The sequence below is a fragment of the Hoplias malabaricus genome, chromosome 3 (assembly GCF_029633855.1).
Source record: "Hoplias malabaricus isolate fHopMal1 chromosome 3, fHopMal1.hap1, whole genome shotgun sequence".
Taxonomy (NCBI): domain Eukaryota; kingdom Metazoa; phylum Chordata; class Actinopteri; order Characiformes; family Erythrinidae; genus Hoplias; species Hoplias malabaricus.
The window spans coordinates 76,219,545-76,239,544 of record NC_089802.1 but is presented as its reverse complement, the minus strand read 5'-3'; positions in this window follow the sequence as shown (position 1 = coordinate 76,239,544).

The window sequence follows — 20,000 nt, the reverse complement described above, 5'->3', positions numbered from 1 at the left end:
CTTCTCTCTCTCCATCTCTTCTCTCCATCTTTTCTCTTCTCTGTGACAGATCTCTGAATTCTGTCACATTCTCCTCCAATTTAGCAGTGGGAGCTTCTGCCTTTTTTCTCACGATGCTGCACTTTCAGAACGACTTTAAAAGCTTTCCGCCGGCTCTTTGCTCAGCGTGTGTGTGTGTGTGTGTGTGTGTGTGTGAGTGTGTGTGTGTGTGTGGATATTAAAAGTTTGCCAATCACACCCGATTAGGTTCTGCTCAGTATTCATTCCGGGGTGGTTCATGGTCAGAGGCTTTATCGGCTGTTATTGATCAGTGCAGGGTTTGGTTGATCATTAGATCAAAGCCATCTTCACAGAACAAACAAACAAATCCTCTGGGATCAAAGAGTTATGACACGATGAGTGAGTTTAGATACACAAACTACACCTAGGACCCAGCTGAAGGAGCCATGAAGGAGCGTAGAACCACCGGGAGGAACCAGGACTCTGCAGAACCACTGAGAGAAACCAGGACTCTGCAGAACCACTGAGAGAAACCAGGACTCTGTAGAACCACTGAGAGGTACCAGGACTCTGCAGAACTACTGAGAGGTACCAGGACTCAGCAGAACCACCGGGAGGAACCAGGACTCTGCAGAACCACTGAGAGAAACCAGGACTCTGCAGAACCACTGAGAGGTACCAGGACTCTGCAGAACCACCGGGAGGAACCAGGACTCTGCAGAACCACTGAGAGGAACCAGGACTCTGCAGAACCACTGAGAGAAACCAGGACTCTGCAGAACCACTGAGAGGTACCAGGACTCAGCAGAACCATCGAGAGGAACCAGGACTCTGCAGAACCAATGAGAGGTACAAGGACTCTGCAGAACCACTGAGAGAAACCAGGACTCTGCAGAACCACTGAGAGGTACCAGGACTATGCAGAACCAATGAGAGGTCCCAGGACTCTGCAGAACCACTGAGAGGTACCAGGACTATGCAGAACCAATGAGAGGTACCTGGACTCTGCAGAATCAATGAGAGGTACCAGGACTCTGCAGAACCACTGAGAGGAACCAGGACTCTGCAGAACCAATGAGAGGTACCAGGACTATGCAGAACCATCGAGAGGTACCAGAACTCTGCAGAACCACTGAGAGGTACCAGGACTCAGCAGAACCATCGAGAGGAACCAGGACTCTGCAGAACCAATGAGAGGAACCAGGACTCTGCAGAACCAATGAGAGGTACAAGGACTCTGCAGATCCAATGAGAGGTCCCAGGACTCTGCAGAACCACTGAGAGGTACCAGGACTATGCAGAACCAATGAGAGGTACCAGGACTCTGCAGAATCAATGAGAGGTACCAGGACTCTGCAGAACCACTGAGAGGAACCAGGACTCTGCAGAACCAATGAGAGGTACCAGGACTATGCAGAACCAATGAGAGGTACCAGAACTCTGCAGAACCATCGAGAGGAACCAGGACTCTGCAGAACCACTGAGAGGTACCATGAGTCTGCAGAGTCAATGAGAAGTACCAGGACTCTGCAGAACCACTGAAAGGAACCAGGACTCTGCAGATCCATCGAGAGGAACCAGGACTCTGCAGAACCACTGAGAGGAACCAGGACTCTGCAGAATCAATGAGATGTACCAGGACTCTGCAGAACCACAGAGAGGAACCAGGACTCTGCAGAACCAATGAGAGGTACCAGGACTCTGCAGAACCACTGAGAGGAACCAGGACTCTGCAGAACCAATGAGAGGAACCAGGACTCTGCAGAACCACAGAGAGGAACCAGGACTCCAAGCAGAAACGACTCCAAAAGTGTACAGGAAAGAATCGTTTGAAAACTGAAGTTGGATGAAGCTGTAAACACATTGAGGTTAAAATGATAGTGAATTATGGAACGCAGATTGTGTTGTTTTGAGGAAAGCTGTTTGTAAACAAGTTCTCGAGGTGTTGTTTACTGCTGAGTTCTAAACTGTCCTTCAACAGGAGAGTCTCTAATTACACACTAGCATGCTGGGTGTTTCTAATAATGTGGCCGGGGTGGTCAGCGCTGAAGCGTGTCCCCCCCAGTCTGCCTTCGACCAACTCTGCCTCTCATCTCCATCACTGGAGCACAGCGTTATCTCGTCACAGCGCGTCTGTATCCGAGCCCTCGTTTCACTTCATCCAGCACTTCTTTCTTCGCTGTCCTCTTTTTCTGCTTCTTCATCTCGTTCTCTTTCTCTCTCTCTCTCTTTTCTTCCCCCTCTCCCGCTGTCTTTTCTCCCCCTGTGCTCTCTCGCCTGGGACATCGCTGGAGTCATAACCCCCCCTCTGCTTAGACCCTGCGGAGATGCGCCTCCATCAAAGAGAGAGATCGCTCCCTTCTTCCCGCCTTTGGTCCCCTCTTCCCTTCTATCTTTCTTTCTCTCTCTCTCTTCCCCTTCTCCCTCTTCTCCTCCACATCCATGCTCACTTCGTTTTGCTTCCAATGTTTAACGTCTGATACGTTTCTCATTAAGGGACCTTCAAAGGCCCCCATAGATTTTCTGGGCCAAAAAAAAAAAAATGTGTTTGAATTTCTAATCACACTTACGGGGAGGAATGGCGGAGGGGTTGCTTCGCTGGGCTCTTTTCCTTCTTCTTCTTCTTCTTCTTCTTCTCATCTCCAGCTATCGCTCTCTCGCTCCTTCTCCTCTCGTGCTCTTTTAAGCAGCGTCCCTGACTCTTTAAGCGGAAGTTTCTCGGTCTGGCGGATGAGGTGGTGCCGGATAAAGAGAGCGACATGAAAGGGAGGGATTAGGCTACAGGAGGCATTAATAAATCAAGCTACACGCTACGTAGCTTATGTAATAAACCCCCCAAAAAACTTCTAACAGTCCGTCAGGACATGTCTCATGGAGAGATTGATAGCTATTCCACATCCAAACATCCTTCATCCCGGAAAAAGTAAATAACCTAGAGTTTGTCGTGCTCCATCTGCAGCATCGGTTCAAAAAATGAAGGACAGTGTATTGTTCAGCAGCTCAGCGTTTTCCTCGTGAATACGATAAAGCAGGAGCTGTAAAGATGAAGGAAAAGCATCTGCGTTGAGAATGTTTACTTACACAGATTAGGTATTTATTCATCTGAAGTGAACCAGCAGAGATTACAGCTGTGTCCCAATTCCTAGTGAGCTTCCTTTTTAATCACAGTCTACAAACGCAGCCTTCCAACCCACATTCAGCCTCTCAAGAAAAGCTCTTAACATGTTTTACTTAGAACGGTCGCCAGCGCTTCAGGAGACTGGAGTTTACTCCCCTCAGCTCTCGATCACCTCAGAGTTTACTTCCTCAGCTCTCAATCACCTCAGAGTTTACTCCCTCAGCTCTCAATCACCTCAGAGTTTACTCCCCTCAGCTCTCAATCACCTCAGAGTTTACTCCCTCAGCTCTCAATCACCTCAGAGTTTACTCCCCTCAGCTCTCAATCACCTCAGAGTTTACTCCCCTCAGCTCTCGATCTCCTCAGAGTTTACTCTCCTCAGCTCTCAATCACCTCAGAGTTTACTCCCCTCAGCTCTCAATCACCTCAGAGTTTACTCTCCTCAGCTCTCAATCACCTCAGAGTTTACTCCCCTCAGCTCTCGATCTCCTCAGAGTTTACTCTCCTCAGCTCTCAATCACCTCAGAGTTTACTCTCCTCAGCTCTCAATCACCTCAGAGTTTACTCCCTCAGCTCTCGATCACCTCAGAGTTTACTCCCTCAGCCCTCGATCACCTCAGAGTTTACTCTCCTCAGCTCTCAATCATCTCAGAGTTTACTCCCCTCAGCCCTCGATCACCTCAGAGTTTACTCTCCTCAGCTCTCAATCATCTCAGAGTTTACTCCCTCAGCTCTCAATCACCTCAGAGTTTACTCTCCTCAGCTCTCGATCACCTCAGAGTTTACTCTCCTCAGCTCTCAATCATCTCAGAGTTTACTCCCCTCAGCTCTCAATCACCTCAGAGTTTACTCCCTCAGCTCTCAATCACCTCAGAGTTTACTCTCCTCAGCTCTCGATCACCTCAGAGTTTACTCCCCTCAGCTCTCAATCACCTGAGTTTACTCCCCTCAGCTCTCGATCACCTCAGAGTTTACTCCCCTCAGCTCTCAATCACCTCAGAGTTTACTCTCCTCAGCTCTCAATCATCTCAGAGTTTACTCCCCTCAGCCCTCGATCACCTCAGAGTTTACTCTCCTCAGCTCTCAATCATCTCAGAGTTTACTCTCCTCAGCTCTCAATCATCTCAGAGTTTACTCCCTCAGCTCTCAATCACCTCAAAGTTTACTCTCCTCAGCTCTCGATCACCTCAGAGTTTACTCTCCTCAGCTCTCAATCATCTCAGAGTTTACTCCCCTCAGCTCTCGATCACCTCAGAGTTTACTCCCTCAGCTCTCAATCACCTCAGAGTTTACTCCCTCAGCTCTCAATCACCTCAGAGTTTACTCCCCTCAGCTCTCAATCACCTCAGAGTTTACTCCCTCAGCTCTCAATCACCTCAGAGTTTACTCCCCTCAGCTCTCAATCACCTCAGAGTTTACTCCCCTCAGCTCTCGATCTCCTCAGAGTTTACTCTCCTCAGCTCTCAATCACCTCAGAGTTTACTCCCCTCAGCTCTCGATCTCCTCAGAGTTTACTCTCCTCAGCTCTCAATCACCTCAGAGTTTACTCCCCTCAGCTCTCAATCACCTCAGAGTTTACTCCCCTCAGCTCTCAATCACCTCAGAGTTTACTCCCCTCAGCTCTCAATCACCTCAGAGTTTACTCCCTCAGCTCTCGATCACCTCAGAGTTTACTCCCTCAGCTCTCAATCACCTCAGAGTTTACTCCCCTCAGCTCTCAATCACCTCAGAGTTTACTCCCTCAGCTCTCAATCACCTCTGAGTTTACTCCCCTCAGCTCTCAATCACCTCAGAGTTTACTCCCCTCAGCTCTCAATCACCTCAGAGTTTACTCCCCTCAGCTCTCAATCACCTCAGAGTTTACTCCCCTCAGCTCTCAATCACCTCAGAGTTTACTCTCCTCAGCTCTCGATCACCTCAGAGTTTACTCTCCTCAGCTCTCAATCATCTCAGAGTTTACTCCCCTCAGCCCTCGATCACCTCAGAGTTTACTCTCCTCAGCTCTCAATCATCTCAGAGTTTACTCTCCTCAGCTCTCAATCATCTCAGAGTTTACTCCCTCAGCTCTCAATCACCTCAGAGTTTACTCTCCTCAGCTCTCGATCACCTCAGAGTTTACTCTCCTCAGCTCTCAATCATCTCAGAGTTTACTCCCCTCAGCTCTCAATCACCTCAGAGTTTACTCCCTCAGCTCTCAATCACCTCAGAGTTTACTCTCCTCAGCTCTCGATCACCTCAGAGTTTACTCCCCTCAGCTCTCAATCACCTCAGAGTTTACTCTCCTCAGCTCTCAATCACCTCAGAGTTTACTCTCCTCAGCTCTCAATCATCTCAGAGTTTACTCCCCTCAGCTCTCGATCACCTCAGAGTTTACTCTCCTCAGCTCTCAATCACCTCAGAGTTTACTCTCCTCAGCTCTCGATCACCTCAGAGTTTACTCCCCTCAGCTCTCGATCACCTCAGAGTTTACTCTCCTCAGCTCTCAATCACCTCAGAGTTTACTCTCCTCAGCCCTCGATCACCTCAGAGTTTACTCTCCTCAGCTCTCAATCATCTCAGAGTTTACTCCCCTCAGCCCTCGATCACCTCAGAGTTTACTCTCCTCAGCTCTCAATCATCTCAGAGTTTACTCCCCTCAGCTCTCGATCACCTCAGAGTTTACTCTCCTCAGCTCTCAATCACCTCAGAGTTTACTCTCCTCAGCTCTCGATCACCTCAGAGTTTACTTCCCTCAGCCCTCGATCACCTCAGAGTTTACTCTCCTCAGCTCTCGATCACCTCAGAGTTTACTCTCCTCAGCTCTCAATCACCTCAGAGTTTACTCTCCTCAGCTCTCAATCATCTCAGAGTTTACTCTCCTCAGCTCCCAATCACCTCAGAGTTTACTCTCCTCAGCTCTCAATCATCTCAGAGTTTACTCTCCTCAGCTCTCAATCATCTCAGAGTTTACTCCCTCAGCTCTCAATCACCTCAGAGTTTACTTCCCTCAGCCCTCGATCACCTCAGAGTTTACTCTCCTCAGCTCTCAATCACCTCAGAGTTTACTCTCCTCAGCTCTCAATCACCTCAGAGTTTACTCCCCTCAGCTCTCAATCACCTCAGAGTTTACTCCCCTCAGCTCTCAATCATCTCAGAGTTTACTCTCCTCAGCTCTCGATCACCTCAGAGTTTACTCTCCTCAGCTCTCGATCACCTCAGAGTTTACTCCCCTCAGCTCTCAATCACCTCAGAGTTTAATCCCCTCAGCTCTCAGTCACCTCAGAGTTTACTCCCTCAGCTCTCAGTCACCTCAGAGTTTACTCTCCTCAAATTAGAAACTATATATTTATATGTTTATAGTACTTCAGAAGATCCATATGCTCGATTAGTGATTCCATTGTTTAAACACTGAAACCCAAACCGTTGACTGAGGCCTTGAGTACTAGTTCACATCCCTATTATACACACATATCTCATCTTCTGTTTTCGATTATCTGTGTTTCAGAATATTTGCGCTGGTCTGATGAGCTGAAGCGGACCTGCTGGAGCCACTGGAGCTGGAGAAACTGAAGAGTCTGGGCCTTTCAGCAAAAGAAACACCGGATACAATCAAACACACACTCTCACAAACACGCCACTCTGAGCCCAGGCAGGGCTACTGACTCTGTCACTCCTGTGGTAACAACAGGAAGAAAGAGAGAGAGAGAGAGTGTGTGTGTGTGTGTGTGTGAGGGAGACAGGGAAGGAGGAGAGGGAGGAAAAAGAAAGCCTCAGATCTTCTCATAAGAAGGAGAACCTTTCGAATCTGAATTTCCTTGCTGAGAAAAGAAGCGCTTTGAAATTCTAATGCATAAACATTATCCTCGTTTTCCGCGCTCACCTAAAGCGCCGGCTTCTGAGACACTTTGGAGAAGTTCCCTCTCTTCCAGCAGGCTTCACTAACTTAAATAGAAAGTGGATGGGGATTTGGCTATTGTTACGACTCATCAAAGCACGAGGTGTGTGTGTGTGTGTGTGTGTGCCTCCTGTCTGTCAACCCCCTCGTCTCAAACACACGTCTCTCAGAGATGGATGAGATCTGATTATTTCTTTAGGTATAAACAGCAGTGTGAGGCCGAGTCGGAGGAGACGGAAACTTCATCTCCACCTTCGTCCAAACTCAGCTCTGATTAATCACACAGCAGGATGTAATGTGGAGAACTGAAGGGAGCAAGGAGAAGAACATGTTGTTAAATGTGAGTGAGTGAGGGAGTGGGTGAGGTAGGGAGTAAGAGAGTGAATGAGTGAGGGAGTGGGTGAGGTAGGGAGTAAGAGAGTGAATGAGTGAGGGAATGGGTGAGGTAGTGAGTAAGAGAGTGAATGAGTGAGGGAGTGGGTGAGGTAGTGAGTAAGAGAGTGAATGAGTGAGGGAGTGGGTGAGGTAGTGAGTAAGAGAGTGAATGAGTGAGGGAATTAGAAAGTGAAAATGAGTGAGCTGATGAGAGAGGGAGTGAATCAGTGATGGTGTGAGTAAGTGAGCAGAAGAGTGTACATGTGATGAGGGAGTGACTAAGGGATTGAGCGAGTAAGTGTGTGAATGAGGGAATGAATGAGTAAGGGAGTGAGTGAGTGAGTGAGTGAGTGAGGGAATTAGAAAGTGAAAATGAGTGAAGGGATGAGAGAGGGAGTGAATGAGTGAGTGAGTGAGTGAGGGAATTAGAAAGTGAAAATGAGTGAGTGAGGGGATAAGAGAGGGAATGAGTGAGGGAATGAGTGAGGTAGGGAGTAAGGGAGTGAATGAGTGAGTGAGTGAAGCAGTAATGGTGTGAGTGAGTGAGCGGAAGAGTGTACATGTGATGAGGGAGTGACTAAGGGATTGAGTGAGTGTGTGAATGAGGGAATGAATGAGTAAGGGAGTGAGTGAGTGAGTGAGTGGGTGAGTGAGTGAGGGAATTAGAAAGTGAAAAAGAGTAAAGGGATGAGAGAGGGAGTGAGTGAGTGATTGAGTGAGTGAGTGAGTGAGTGAGTGAGTGAGTGAGTGAGTGAGTGAGGGAGGGAGGGAGGGAGGGAGGGAGGGAGGGAATTAGAAAGTGAAAATGAGTGAGTGAGGGGATAAGAGATGGAGTGATTAGGGTAGGGAGTGAATGAGTGAGTGAGTGAGTGAGGGAATATGAAAGTGAAAATGAGTGAGTGAGGGGATGAGAGAGAGAGTGAATGAGGTAGGGAGTAAGGGAGTGAATGAGTGAGGGAGTGAAGCAGTAATGTTCTGAGTGAGTGAGAGGAAGAGTGTACATGTGATGAGGGAGTGACTAAGGGATTGAGAGTGTGTGAGTAAGGGATTGAAAGTGTGAGGGAATGAGTAAGAGTTAAGCAATTAGTGAGTTAGGGGATGAGAGGGAGTGTGTGAGTGAGTGGCTGAGGTTAGGGAGTGAGAGGATGACATAGGGAGCATGAATGAGTGAGTAAGTGAGTGAGAGAGAGATGAAAGCTTTAAGCACTGTGTGTGTGTGATGAGGATGGTTCTGGTGCGGTGACACCAGTCTTGGGCGGATGTTATGGACTCTGTTTACACACACACACACACACACACACACACACACACAGCCCCTCTCTGATGTGTCTACAATAGTAGCGTCCACATATAAAACAAGAAGACCCTGGAGCACCTGCTGCTGTGAACAGCTGGAGTTTGGCGCAGATGGGTGTGTGAACCAGAGTGTGTGTGTGTGTGTGTGTGTCTATGTCTCATGTTCTTTTCATGTTCATGTGAATCCTGGCTGTGAACTGAGACCCTGGATCGAGGGGTCAGACACTTTTCCCACGCTCGGAAAAAAAAAAAAAACGATATCTCTTAAATATCTCTTCATTTCCTGTTAGACAACAATGAGATCAGACGGAGTGGCAAAGGAGACTTTACCCTTATTCCCCCGCTGCTCATATGTGTCTCCTGAGATCAAGACGTCACTATCTCACAGGGGTCCACTCCTGAGTTTCAGCGGAGATCTCAGTGAAGTCACAAACTGTGCTCAGATTTCGATGAACAAAAACCCTACACTTCTTTTTTTTTTGTCTCATGTCTCCTTTTTGTCTCACTTTGTCTCACTCTGTTTTTTGAGTCACCATTATGTCTCCTGAGCCATTACAGAGCAGTATAAGAGCCATAACATTTTCCTCCGTGTGGTGCCCCACTTTTCTCACCTGACAACACTATAGGCTGGTTGTTGGAACATTGCTGTGAGGATTTGGTTGCATTCAGCCACAGATACAGGTGTTGGAACATCCGGTGCTCCACTTGAACTATGACTTGAGGCCTTGTGTGCTTTCTATCTCCATCAGGGAGAAGCATCTCATATCATCCGTCTCTCGATCAGCCCAGATCTCATCAGCTCACGCAGCGTCCAAAGCTCCCGTCTCCATTTCTTTCTAAAGAACGGTGTTCCCCTGTTGTCCTCTCCTCATGGGGGGGGCTTTAAAGCCTGCTGAGATCCCCCCCCCCCCACCCCCACTCCCACTCCCCCCCCCAATAACACACATCTCCGCACTGAAACGTCTGCTTGCTCTGATAGCCTCTAATCTGAGAAATATTAACGGCATCAAAAGGACACATTAGCATAGAGTGCGCCTTCTCCGAGAAGTGAGGAGCTGATCTGAGGTCTGGACGATTTCCAGCGTCTCCTTCAAGCCCCTCGCTCTGAGTTTCAGAATCAAAGCACATTAAGAGTCCTAATAAAAAGCCGGGAAGCATTACACGAGAGTCGGAGGCTGCTATCAGCCCGGAGAGTTATTGTTGTTTCTAAAGCAGCTTTTCCAAAGAAAGCTCCCCTCTGAAACCCATAAACTACAAGAAATAAGAAATGAAGAACCGCGTTTGTAAGACCGCCTTATTCTCTACAACCATATAATTTACACTCTTCACGTCTTTAAAGGGCCTTTAAAGGAGACACATTAAGGTACGTCTCTTGGTTAGTGCATGTGCACATTAGTGTGTGAATCCTGAGCCCACCAACACACACACACTGAGAAATAAAACCTAATACGAGCGTCGAGGACGAGGAGCGGTCGTGTGCAGTGCGACGTAATCAAAGAACAGCGATGTGGCCCAGTCTGATATTTCTTATGACATGTTCCTGACGATGGCCTATAGGAGGACAGAGCGCTGTCCGGCGCACGTCTGTAAACACGGAGTAGAGTCGTCGGGAGCCGTCAGGAGGAACAACCAAACTGAGGAAATGCTCTGGACGTGTAACACATTGGCTCAGGTTCTCTGTCCTCTCCGTAACACCCTGGGACAGGTCCACGATTGTTTTTCTTCTTCTTCTTTTTCTTTTCGAAAGACAAAACCTCCAGCACCACACACAGCGCTTCTCTAGTTTTTCCCGATGTCATCTGCACTCCCGCGGTGATGCAATCGTGTAGCGTCACCAGTCTCCGGACCACGGCACAAATTTATAGCGATAATCTGACGTAGTGAATGTCGTGAAAGACAAAAAAATGATATAAGTCTGATATCGCGGGATAAAACGAGCCGTTCTGATTCTGCTCTGCTTCTGACGTCAAGGGCAGAGACTTTAGAACCAGGCTCCGTCACAGCGACGCTGAACCAGAAAAGGGGTTACAGACAACTAACTATATACAGTGGCACTAATCTGTCACAGGGTGGCGCTGTAGCAAATTAGTCAATTATCTCACTCCTGAGAAAACTCTTTAGATCCTCTAGAAAAACATGACTATTAAGTTGTGTTTTATCATTAACACAAATCCTGAAATGGATGAATCTGAAAAGATAATGAATAAACGAACAAACGAACAAACGAACGAATGAACGAATGAATGAATGAACAAATGAACGAACGAATGAATGAATGAACGAATGAATAAACGAATGAATGAATGAACGAATGAATGAATGAACGAACGAACGAACGAACGAATGAATGAACAAATGAACGAACGAACGAATGAATGAATGAACGAATGAATGAACAAATGAATAAACGAATGAATGAATGAATGAACGAACGAACGAATGAATGAATGAACAAATGAACGAACGAACGAATGAATGAATGAATGAATGAATGAATGAATAAACGAACGAATGAATGAATGAATGAATGAATGAACGAACGAATGAATGAATGAACGAATGAACGAACGAATGAATGAACAAATGAACGAATGTACGAACTAACCAATGAATGGACGAATGAATCAATGAACGAATGAATGAACAAATGAATGAATGAATGAATGAACAAATGAATAAACGAATGAATGAACAAAAGAATGAATGAATGAACGAACGAACGAAAGATTGAATGAACAAATGAATGAACGAATTAACGAATGAATGAACTAATCATGGACCAGGGTTGTTGTGTGGTGCTGGTACGGTGGCCCATTTAAAAATGACGGTCCTACAAGGGTTCTTTAATAAGGAAATGGTTCTATATAGAACCCTGAACACCTGAGGAACCTTTTGTGAATGTGCAAACGTTTACAGAAGGTTTCTATACAAAACATAAAAAGGGTTCTTCTATTGTCACAAGCTTGATATCGTAACAACCAAAGAACCAACTCTGGGTGCCGTAAAGAACCCTTTTCTAAAAGGTGCTGTATAGAACCATCCACAGCACGTTCTCCATTGATCTGAAGAACCCCTTAACAGTGCAAAGATCTCTTTAATCACACAAAAGGTTCCTCATTAAAGAACCATTAGAGAACCATCATTTTTAAGAGTATATGCTTTATATTTTTCAAAAGCAAAATATAGAGACGTGTTCAGCCCACAGTAGAACAAGGACCCCCTGGTGATAAGGTGCTAACTAAAACATGTGTGAGCACGTGAAGGGGTGAATGAGTGAGTGAGTTAGGGTTGAACTTGTTCCTTGATGCCCTTTGCATCTAAATATACGTTTCTTGGAAGTGGTCCGGACTGTGTTAGCAGTGTTAGCCGCATTAGCCGCGTTAGCGCTGGTGTTGTTTTGATTCTCGAGCCCGAGTCAAAGCCTGGGAACGCATGCGGCCCGTGGGCCTTTAGCTTTGGCCAAACATCAGTTTCCAAGCTCCGGCAGCTTCTTTGCCAAAGTGCGAAAGCAGCCACTGAAGTAAGTTAGACAGAAAACTCATCTGAGGAAGTTGTGTTTTTCGCCCACCAGCTAAGAAAGGAGCGTTGGAAGTGACAGAAAAGAGTGATGGAAGTGCAGGGAGGGAGGGAGCGAGGGAGGGGGTGTTTTTTTTCATTGTTCCTCATACAGTAGTCAAACAGAAAAGAGGCGAAGGCTGGAAATAGAACAATGGAGAGAAGCGCTAAGTATCTGAGGCTGGCTCAAAAGGCCTCTAGCTTTGAGATTGATAAAAGCCGCTCTGGCGTTTTCTTTCTCTCGCGCTCTGTTTTTTTTATCTCTTTTTTCTCCCTCTCTTTTTCTTCTTCCTCCATTGTTTCTTTCCTCTGTGGGATATGAGAGAGAGGGAGCCGAGGGGAGGATCACTGAGGTGTGACAGCCTCGTCTGTCTCCAGCTGTGAATGAATATGAAACCGCTTTCCCCTGCCACCAGCTAGCAGCCTAGCCGCCTAGCTAGCTAGCGCCGCTCCGACAACAGCGGGCGCGCTGTAAACAAAGCGCTCAAACGGCCGACCCCCGGCTCGCTCCTTCTTCAGAGACCCCCTCTCTTTTTTTCGTTTGACAGCCTCGACAGGAATAAGGGCTGACCCCTCGGTTTTGTTTTGTTGTTTTGTTTGTTTGCAGTGGTTTGTTCGCAGGAGCCAAACAGGTGTCAACCGTTAGCATTGATATGCTAATACGGCAAATGGGAGACGAGAGAGAGGAACAATAGTGCTTCACTCAGGCAGATGTTACTCAGGGACCTGCAACTCCGGCTCCGGGAGGAGCTGCAGAACACAACCCGCTTCGTTTGCCTTTAAACAAAAGACACTTAAGTCAGATTTTCAAAGCCACAGCGCAGATGTGACCTCGGCGTCGGTCAGCGTCAGTCAGACAGAGCAGGACATTAATGAGTTAACCCTTTCAGAGTCTGTATGTAGCCCACAGCCTCACATGATCTCTCTCATAACAAAACATTATCTATCTATCTATCTATCTATCTATCTATCTATCTATCTATCTATCTAGCTTTCTAATAACAACAGATCAGTGTCCTAATTATTATCTATATATCTATTTATCTATATCTTTTTCAGCCGATTTATCTATACGTCTCTCTCCCTCTCTGTTTTTACTCTTCTCCCACTCTCTCTCTCTCCACCTCCTTTTTCTCTCTCTCTCTTTTCTCGCTTTCTCTTGCTCTCCCTGTCTCTCTGTTGTCTCTCTTTTTCTCTTTCTCTCTCTTAACCTCACTTTCTCTTGCTCTGTTTCTCTTGAGTTCAATTTATAATCTTTTCTCTTTCTCTAAGTTCCCAACACCCCCCCCTCTCTCTCTGTCTCTCTCTCTCTCTCTCTCTCTCTCTCTCTCTCTCTCCAGGCTGTGATTGATTGAGGGCATCCCACTGTTTGCCACAAACTCAGGACACTATTGTACTCTTGACATCAAAGCCCCTGGCGGACTGTATTAGCATTAATAACGAGGGGTGGGGTGGCTTTTATCTCAAAATCTGAAAATCACACACACACACACACACACACACACACATTAAAGGGCCACACTGGGGCCTTGACATTGACCCGATCGGAGCCCATCTGTTCCTGGAGTGACGTTGTGATGGCACTGCGTTGTTGCACTGAGGGCTGTCCGTTGTGTTGTGTTTTTGCTGAATGTGTCTGTGCTGTGTCTGTGATCAGAGGAGGGTCCGGTTCCTCCGTGTCTAATCTGGATCGTTAGAATACCGGTTGAAAGTAACAGCAGCGTTAGCCGCGGCATTGGGGTGATTTGTTTGAGTGAGCTGCAATCAAATACGAGGGGATTAATAATAGATCAATCACAGTGTCACAGGCTGCGTTTTGATGTGGCTTCTATGAAGTCGGAGAAGAGGAGGAGGAGAAGAGGAAGAGGAGGAGGGGAAGAGGAGGAGGGGAAGAAGCTGGGTCACTTTAGCCTTAGCCTCGGCTCTGATTCTGATAGCCTTCAAAAAGATTAAAAAGAAAGAGAAAAAACGAGAAGAAAGCTTGAAATATTGGCTCTGGTGTCAGAGAGAGAGAGAGAGAGAGAGAGAGAGAGAGAGAGAGAGAGAGAAAGAGAGAGAGAAGGCCTAGAGAGCATGAAAGAGCGAGAGAGTAAGAAAGAGAAAGAGCAAGTAAAAGAGTGAGAAAGAAGCAGGAAATAAAGGTAGAGGCCAATGGAAGAGAGGCATGAGAGGAAGAGAGGAAAAGAGAGAGAGAGAGAGTAGGAGTAAGAGTAGGAGGACAGTGGAGAAGAGAAAGGGAGCGAGGGATGAAGGAGAGCAGCTCAGTTCTTCGTAACTAATCTGTTTATCAGGCGTGCGGAGGTCTTACTCGAATAAAACACAATAACATATCAATCATGACTTTTAGCGAGAGCGGGCGCGAGTGCATGCGCGAGAGTGCATGCTTATTATGTTCATCAGAGGAGAGTGGGGGGGCTGTGGGGGGCTTTGAAAGAGATATGCTAATTTGCCAGAGGAGCAAAGAACAACATCAAATGTGTGCCAGTGAATAGCCAAGGGACTTTCAAGTCTTAATGTGTCTCAGAAGTGTTTTATCTCTCCAGCGCAAAACCTGCGTTCCCCGCTCTCGCGCCCAAAAAACAAGGGAGAGAAAAAATATCAGGAAACGCAACAGCCGTGGCTTCAAAGACGGGGCTGAAACTTCAAAAACTCACCCCCACCCCGGCCCTTCCTCCGAAAACTGAGCTTAATAAAGGTTATCAGTGACGGAGCTAATAGAAACAAAGACACATCAGCGCTCTCGCCTGCTCTCTCTCTCTCTCTCTCTCTCTCTCTCTCTCTCTCTCTCGCTCTCTCTCTCTCCTTTCCTCTTCTCCCTACTTTCCCCCTGCCTCCCTTTTTCTCTTTCCTCTTCCTGCTATTTCTCCTTTTACTCGTATTCCTCCTCCTCTTCCTCCTATTTCGTCATCTCACATTTCCTCCTCTTTCTCATTCTCCCTTTGCTTTTCCTCATCTTCCACATTTTCTTGGTCCTCTTTTTCCTCCTCTCTTCCTTTTCCTCTTCCTCCTGTTACACTTATACCTCATCCTCCTTTTTCCTCATCTAACATTCTCCTCCATTTCCTCCCTTTTCTCACCTTCCTCCTCTTCCTCATTCTTTTTTCCTTTTCCTTATCTTCTTTCTCTTCCTTCTATTCCTTCTCCTCTTCCTTTATCTTTCTTCTCTTCCTCCGAATTTTCTTCCCTCTCTTCCTTTTACTTGTCCATTTATCCTTTGTATACTTCTTCCTCATTCTCCTTTTCCTCTTCCTCCTCTTTCTTGTCTTCCTCCTCCTTCTCTTCCTCCTGCTCTTCCTCTTCATTTGATCTTTGTTTTCCTCTGATTTTTAAAGCATGTGTTAGTGATGTTTCCTCTGCTGATGAAGACACAGTCTGTGGACGAGGAGCAGAAAAGAGAGGGATCAAAGCGGGGGCTCGTCCGGACGCTGGCGAAGGCCCGGGGTCAGGGGCTCATTTACTGAGACGGGGGGGTAATAGTCGTTAAAGAATGACTGGTAAATGAGCGTTAAGAGTCGGGCTGTCGCCTTTGATTCCTGCAGATTAGCTTTAGAGCCCTTACCCTGGGTTTAAATAAATCTAACCGGTGAGGGGAGCGACAGTGTCGGGACGCAGCCGCGTGACTGTGTGTGTGTGTGTGTGTGTGTGCATGTGTTTACTTAAGAGCCGTGGCTGAAATGAGAGAATGAAATCTGGGAGACAGTGCTGGGAGGAAGGCGGACCCCCGATTTGCCGGCGCTTTGAAGTCGCGCAAAGTGGAAAATTAAAGTCTTAAGTAAATACTTCTGAGTCGTGTCAGCCAGGATCTCATATGCGCAGACACAGCTCTGTTCAACGTCTGCGCAAAATCTGGACCAACTTCAGAAGAAGGAAAAGACACAAAGCCAGAAAATATTCCCACAGATCTGTCCACAGACCATTTACAGCACGAGGGTCCACACACTCACCCAGTCACTCACACATTCACCCAGTCACTCAGTCACTCACCCAGTCACTCACACACTCACCCAGTCACTCACACAGTCACTCAGTCACTCACCCAGTCACTCAGTCACTCACACACTCACCCAGTCACTCACATGCTCACTCGGTCACTCACACACTCACTCAGACAGTCACTCAATCACTCACACAGTCACTCACACACTCACCCAGTCACTCACACACTCACTCAGTCACTCACATGCTCACTCGGTCACTCACACACTCACCCAGTCACTCACACACTCACTCAGTCACTCACACACTCACTCAGTCACTCACACAGTCACTCAATCACTCACACAGTCACTCACACACTCACTCAGTCACTCACACGCTCACTCAGTCACTCACATGCTCACCCAGTCACTCACATGCTCACTCAGTCACTCACACGCTCACTCAATCACTCACACACTCACCCAGTCACTCACACACTCACCCATTCACTCACACACTCACTCAGTCACTCACACACTCACCCAGTCACTCGCACACTCACTCAGTCACTCACACACTCACTCAGTCACTCACACAGTCACTCAATCACTCACACAGTCACTCACACACTCACCCAGTCACTCACACACTCACCCAGTCACTCACACACTCACTCAGTCACTCACACACTCACTCGGTCACTCACATGCTCACTCGGTCACTCACACACTCACCCAGTCACTCACATGCTCACTCAGTCACTCACACAGTCACTCAATCACTCACACAGTCACTCACACACTCACCCATTCACTCACACACTCACTCAGTCACTCACATGCTCACACGCTCACTCAGTCACTCACACACTCACCAAGTCACTCACCCATGCCTGTGAACATTTTCACACACTCATCCAATCACCCTCACACTCACCCAGTCACTCACACACTCGCTCAGTCACTCACACCTGTGGACAGTTTCACACACTCACCCAGTCACACACAAACAGTCACACACTCACTCAGTCACTCACACACTCACACCTGTGGACACATCGTATAACGGACCCCAGGTGAGTTGGACTAACGAGAACAACAAAGGCCCTGAGATCAAAGGGACGGACAAAGGACCAATCAGAAAGCAGAATCAGCAGAGTGTCAGTCAGAGCTGGAGCTGTTAATGTGGCGTAATATGGCAGCGGCAGTGATTGACTGAAAGAGCACTGTCCATAAAGAGGACTGCATCAGATGGACACTACACTGGTCAGTGAATGATCACCAGCTCCAACGACTGATAATAAATCACTGCATGGCCTCGGTAAGAGTAGACGAAAACACACAGACCAGCCAAAACATTACAAACATTACAGTGTGGTTCTACAATTACAGACTGTAGTCCTGTACATGGAGCTCTGCATGTTTTATTAGCCCCTGTTCACTCATAGGCCTTTTCCATTAACGTAGACCCGGTTCGGTTCCTGTTCGTGAAACTAATTCTGTGCATTTCCAACAACATAAACTGGTTCCCAAATGAGAAACATTCATTCCCAACTGGAACCAAGAAGAGCAGCTTCTTCAGCATGAACTGTGATGTCACACATGAGTGTGTGGAGATAAAGAAGCTTCAGAAAGAGCTCAGAGCCTCAAATGAAGTGTTCTCGCACAGTGGATGCGTTATACTGGGACAACAACAGTGACCCCCCCACCTCCTAGTGACGTATCAATGGTTCCCATCCCACTTGGAACCAAGCTTCCAAGAATCAGGGACGGAACCGGTTCAAGAACCAGAGATCGTTTGGTGGATACAGGACTCCAGTCTGTACACAGTGTACACAGTGCTCCTGAGTGGTCAGTGGAGCTGAGAGAGTGGTCAGTGAGTGCAGAAACAAGGAGGTGGTTTTAATGTTATGGCCGGTGTTTTGTTTTTCTTTGGAGTGGGACGATGAGACAGGAGATGAGGTGGAGATATGACTCAACCAACCAGGTCCAGCGTCCTGGACACAGAGAGAGCATCCAGGTGTGCATGGCAATTAAATGCTGACCATTTTAAGGATGAGATGACAGCTCTGCGGCCTCTCTCTCTCTCTCTCTCTCTCTCTCTCTCTCTCTCTCTCTCTCTCTCTCTCTCCGCTGTGTGGGCTTGGTTTTAATGAGTTAAAGGCAGTGGGGGTCCGCAGCGTGTCTCTGACAGATCCAGAAAGAAAGAGACAGCCAGAGAAAGAAGCTCCAGCGGCTCCTGCTGCTTCTGCTCACTTCAAAGACGTCCAGCGTTTGGTCAGAAACCAGAGAAACGCCGAGTCAGATTTGACTCGAAAAACAAAACAAACCAAGGCCCCGCCTCCTCCACAAGAGCCAGGGCCGGTCAGCGCTGACCTCCACCTTTAAACCGCAGCCCAAAACCGCCCCCCTCCGGTCATTAGAGCGGAAGACTGGACCGGAGCGGGTCAGAGAAACGCTCACGTATCGGCGCTAACCCAGTTTCTCAGAGCCAGTGCTTTGAAGTGACACCAAAGTGGGCTTCGCTATCTCTTATCTCCCGCCTCTCGCTTTTTTCCCTTTCCTTTTTTCTCTCTCTCTCTTTCTAACGCTGCAGTGTCGACATTTCAAGCCTTTATTCGTCTTTTTTTTAATGTTGGGGCCTTTGATTTCTCACTCTTTCTCTCTCTCTCTCTCTCTCTCTCTCTCTCTCTCTCTCTCTCTCTCTCTCTCTCTCTCTCACACACACACACACACACACCCCTCCCGAAAACACTAATTTTAACATCTTCAAAGCGCTGTTCTTTTGTCTGATACTATCATCCTTTCTTTTTCTTCTTCACCTTCTGCTTCTCTTTCTTATTTTTCCTCATCTTCTTCATCACCCACATCCTTGTCTTTTCCTCTTCCTCTTCTTCTTCTTCTTCTTTTTCTTCACCATCCACTTTCTTTTTCCTCTTCCTTCTTCTTCTTCTACTTTTTCTCCTGCCCCTTTTTCATTCTTCTGCTTCTTCTTCTTCTTCTTCTACCACTGCTTCTTTCTTCTTCTTCTTTCCTTCATCTGCTTCTAGAGAGAGAGATGGAGAGAGACTGAAGGAAGGAGGATGAGGCCCGCTCCCGTGGCGTCGCCCGAATCACTGGCTCCTCCTTTGGAATCCAGGGCTTGTTTGTCGACAGCGCACAATGGAGGAGAACAGAAGACACCAGAGAGTTCAAACACTTCTAAATTGGTAATCCTTTGATACGCCGCACATCAAACAAACTTCTCTACTAGTGGCAACTGCGAGAGCCTTGTATCATCCTCTCTCTCTCTGTCTCTGCCTCATTCTACCGCTCGTGTTTCGCTGCTGGAAATAGGTCACGCTGTAGTTCTCCTGAGCAGGTTAATAATGCTGTAATGACCTGAGTGTTTAATGTCGATGAAGTTTTGAGGCCCGTCCTGTGAGAAGTCAAGCTCCAGCTCCTCCATCTCTAACCCCACCGTCATCAATCCCTCTGTCAGTGATGTCTCACGCTCTGGACTCAGGCAGCTCTCCTGTCCACGCTGGCCTGGAGAGAGAGAGAGAGAGAGAGAGAGAGAGAGATTGAGACCCTGCATGCAGAGTTCTGTAAAAGTATTCTAAAGGTGCACAGGAGCACCACGAACAACGCATGCAGGCAGAATTAGGCCAATATCCATTAATTATAAAGATACAAACAAGGGCGATCAAATTCTGGACACACCTTAAACACAGCGACCCCCACTCGTACCGTTACAAAGCCCTGCAGCACCAAGAGTTGAGCAAAGAACACAGTCCCCTCTCTCAGCTGGTCCTGAGCTACAGTTCACCACCCTCCTACCACACATTAACACACCCCCACTAACACACACTAACCCTCAATCAGC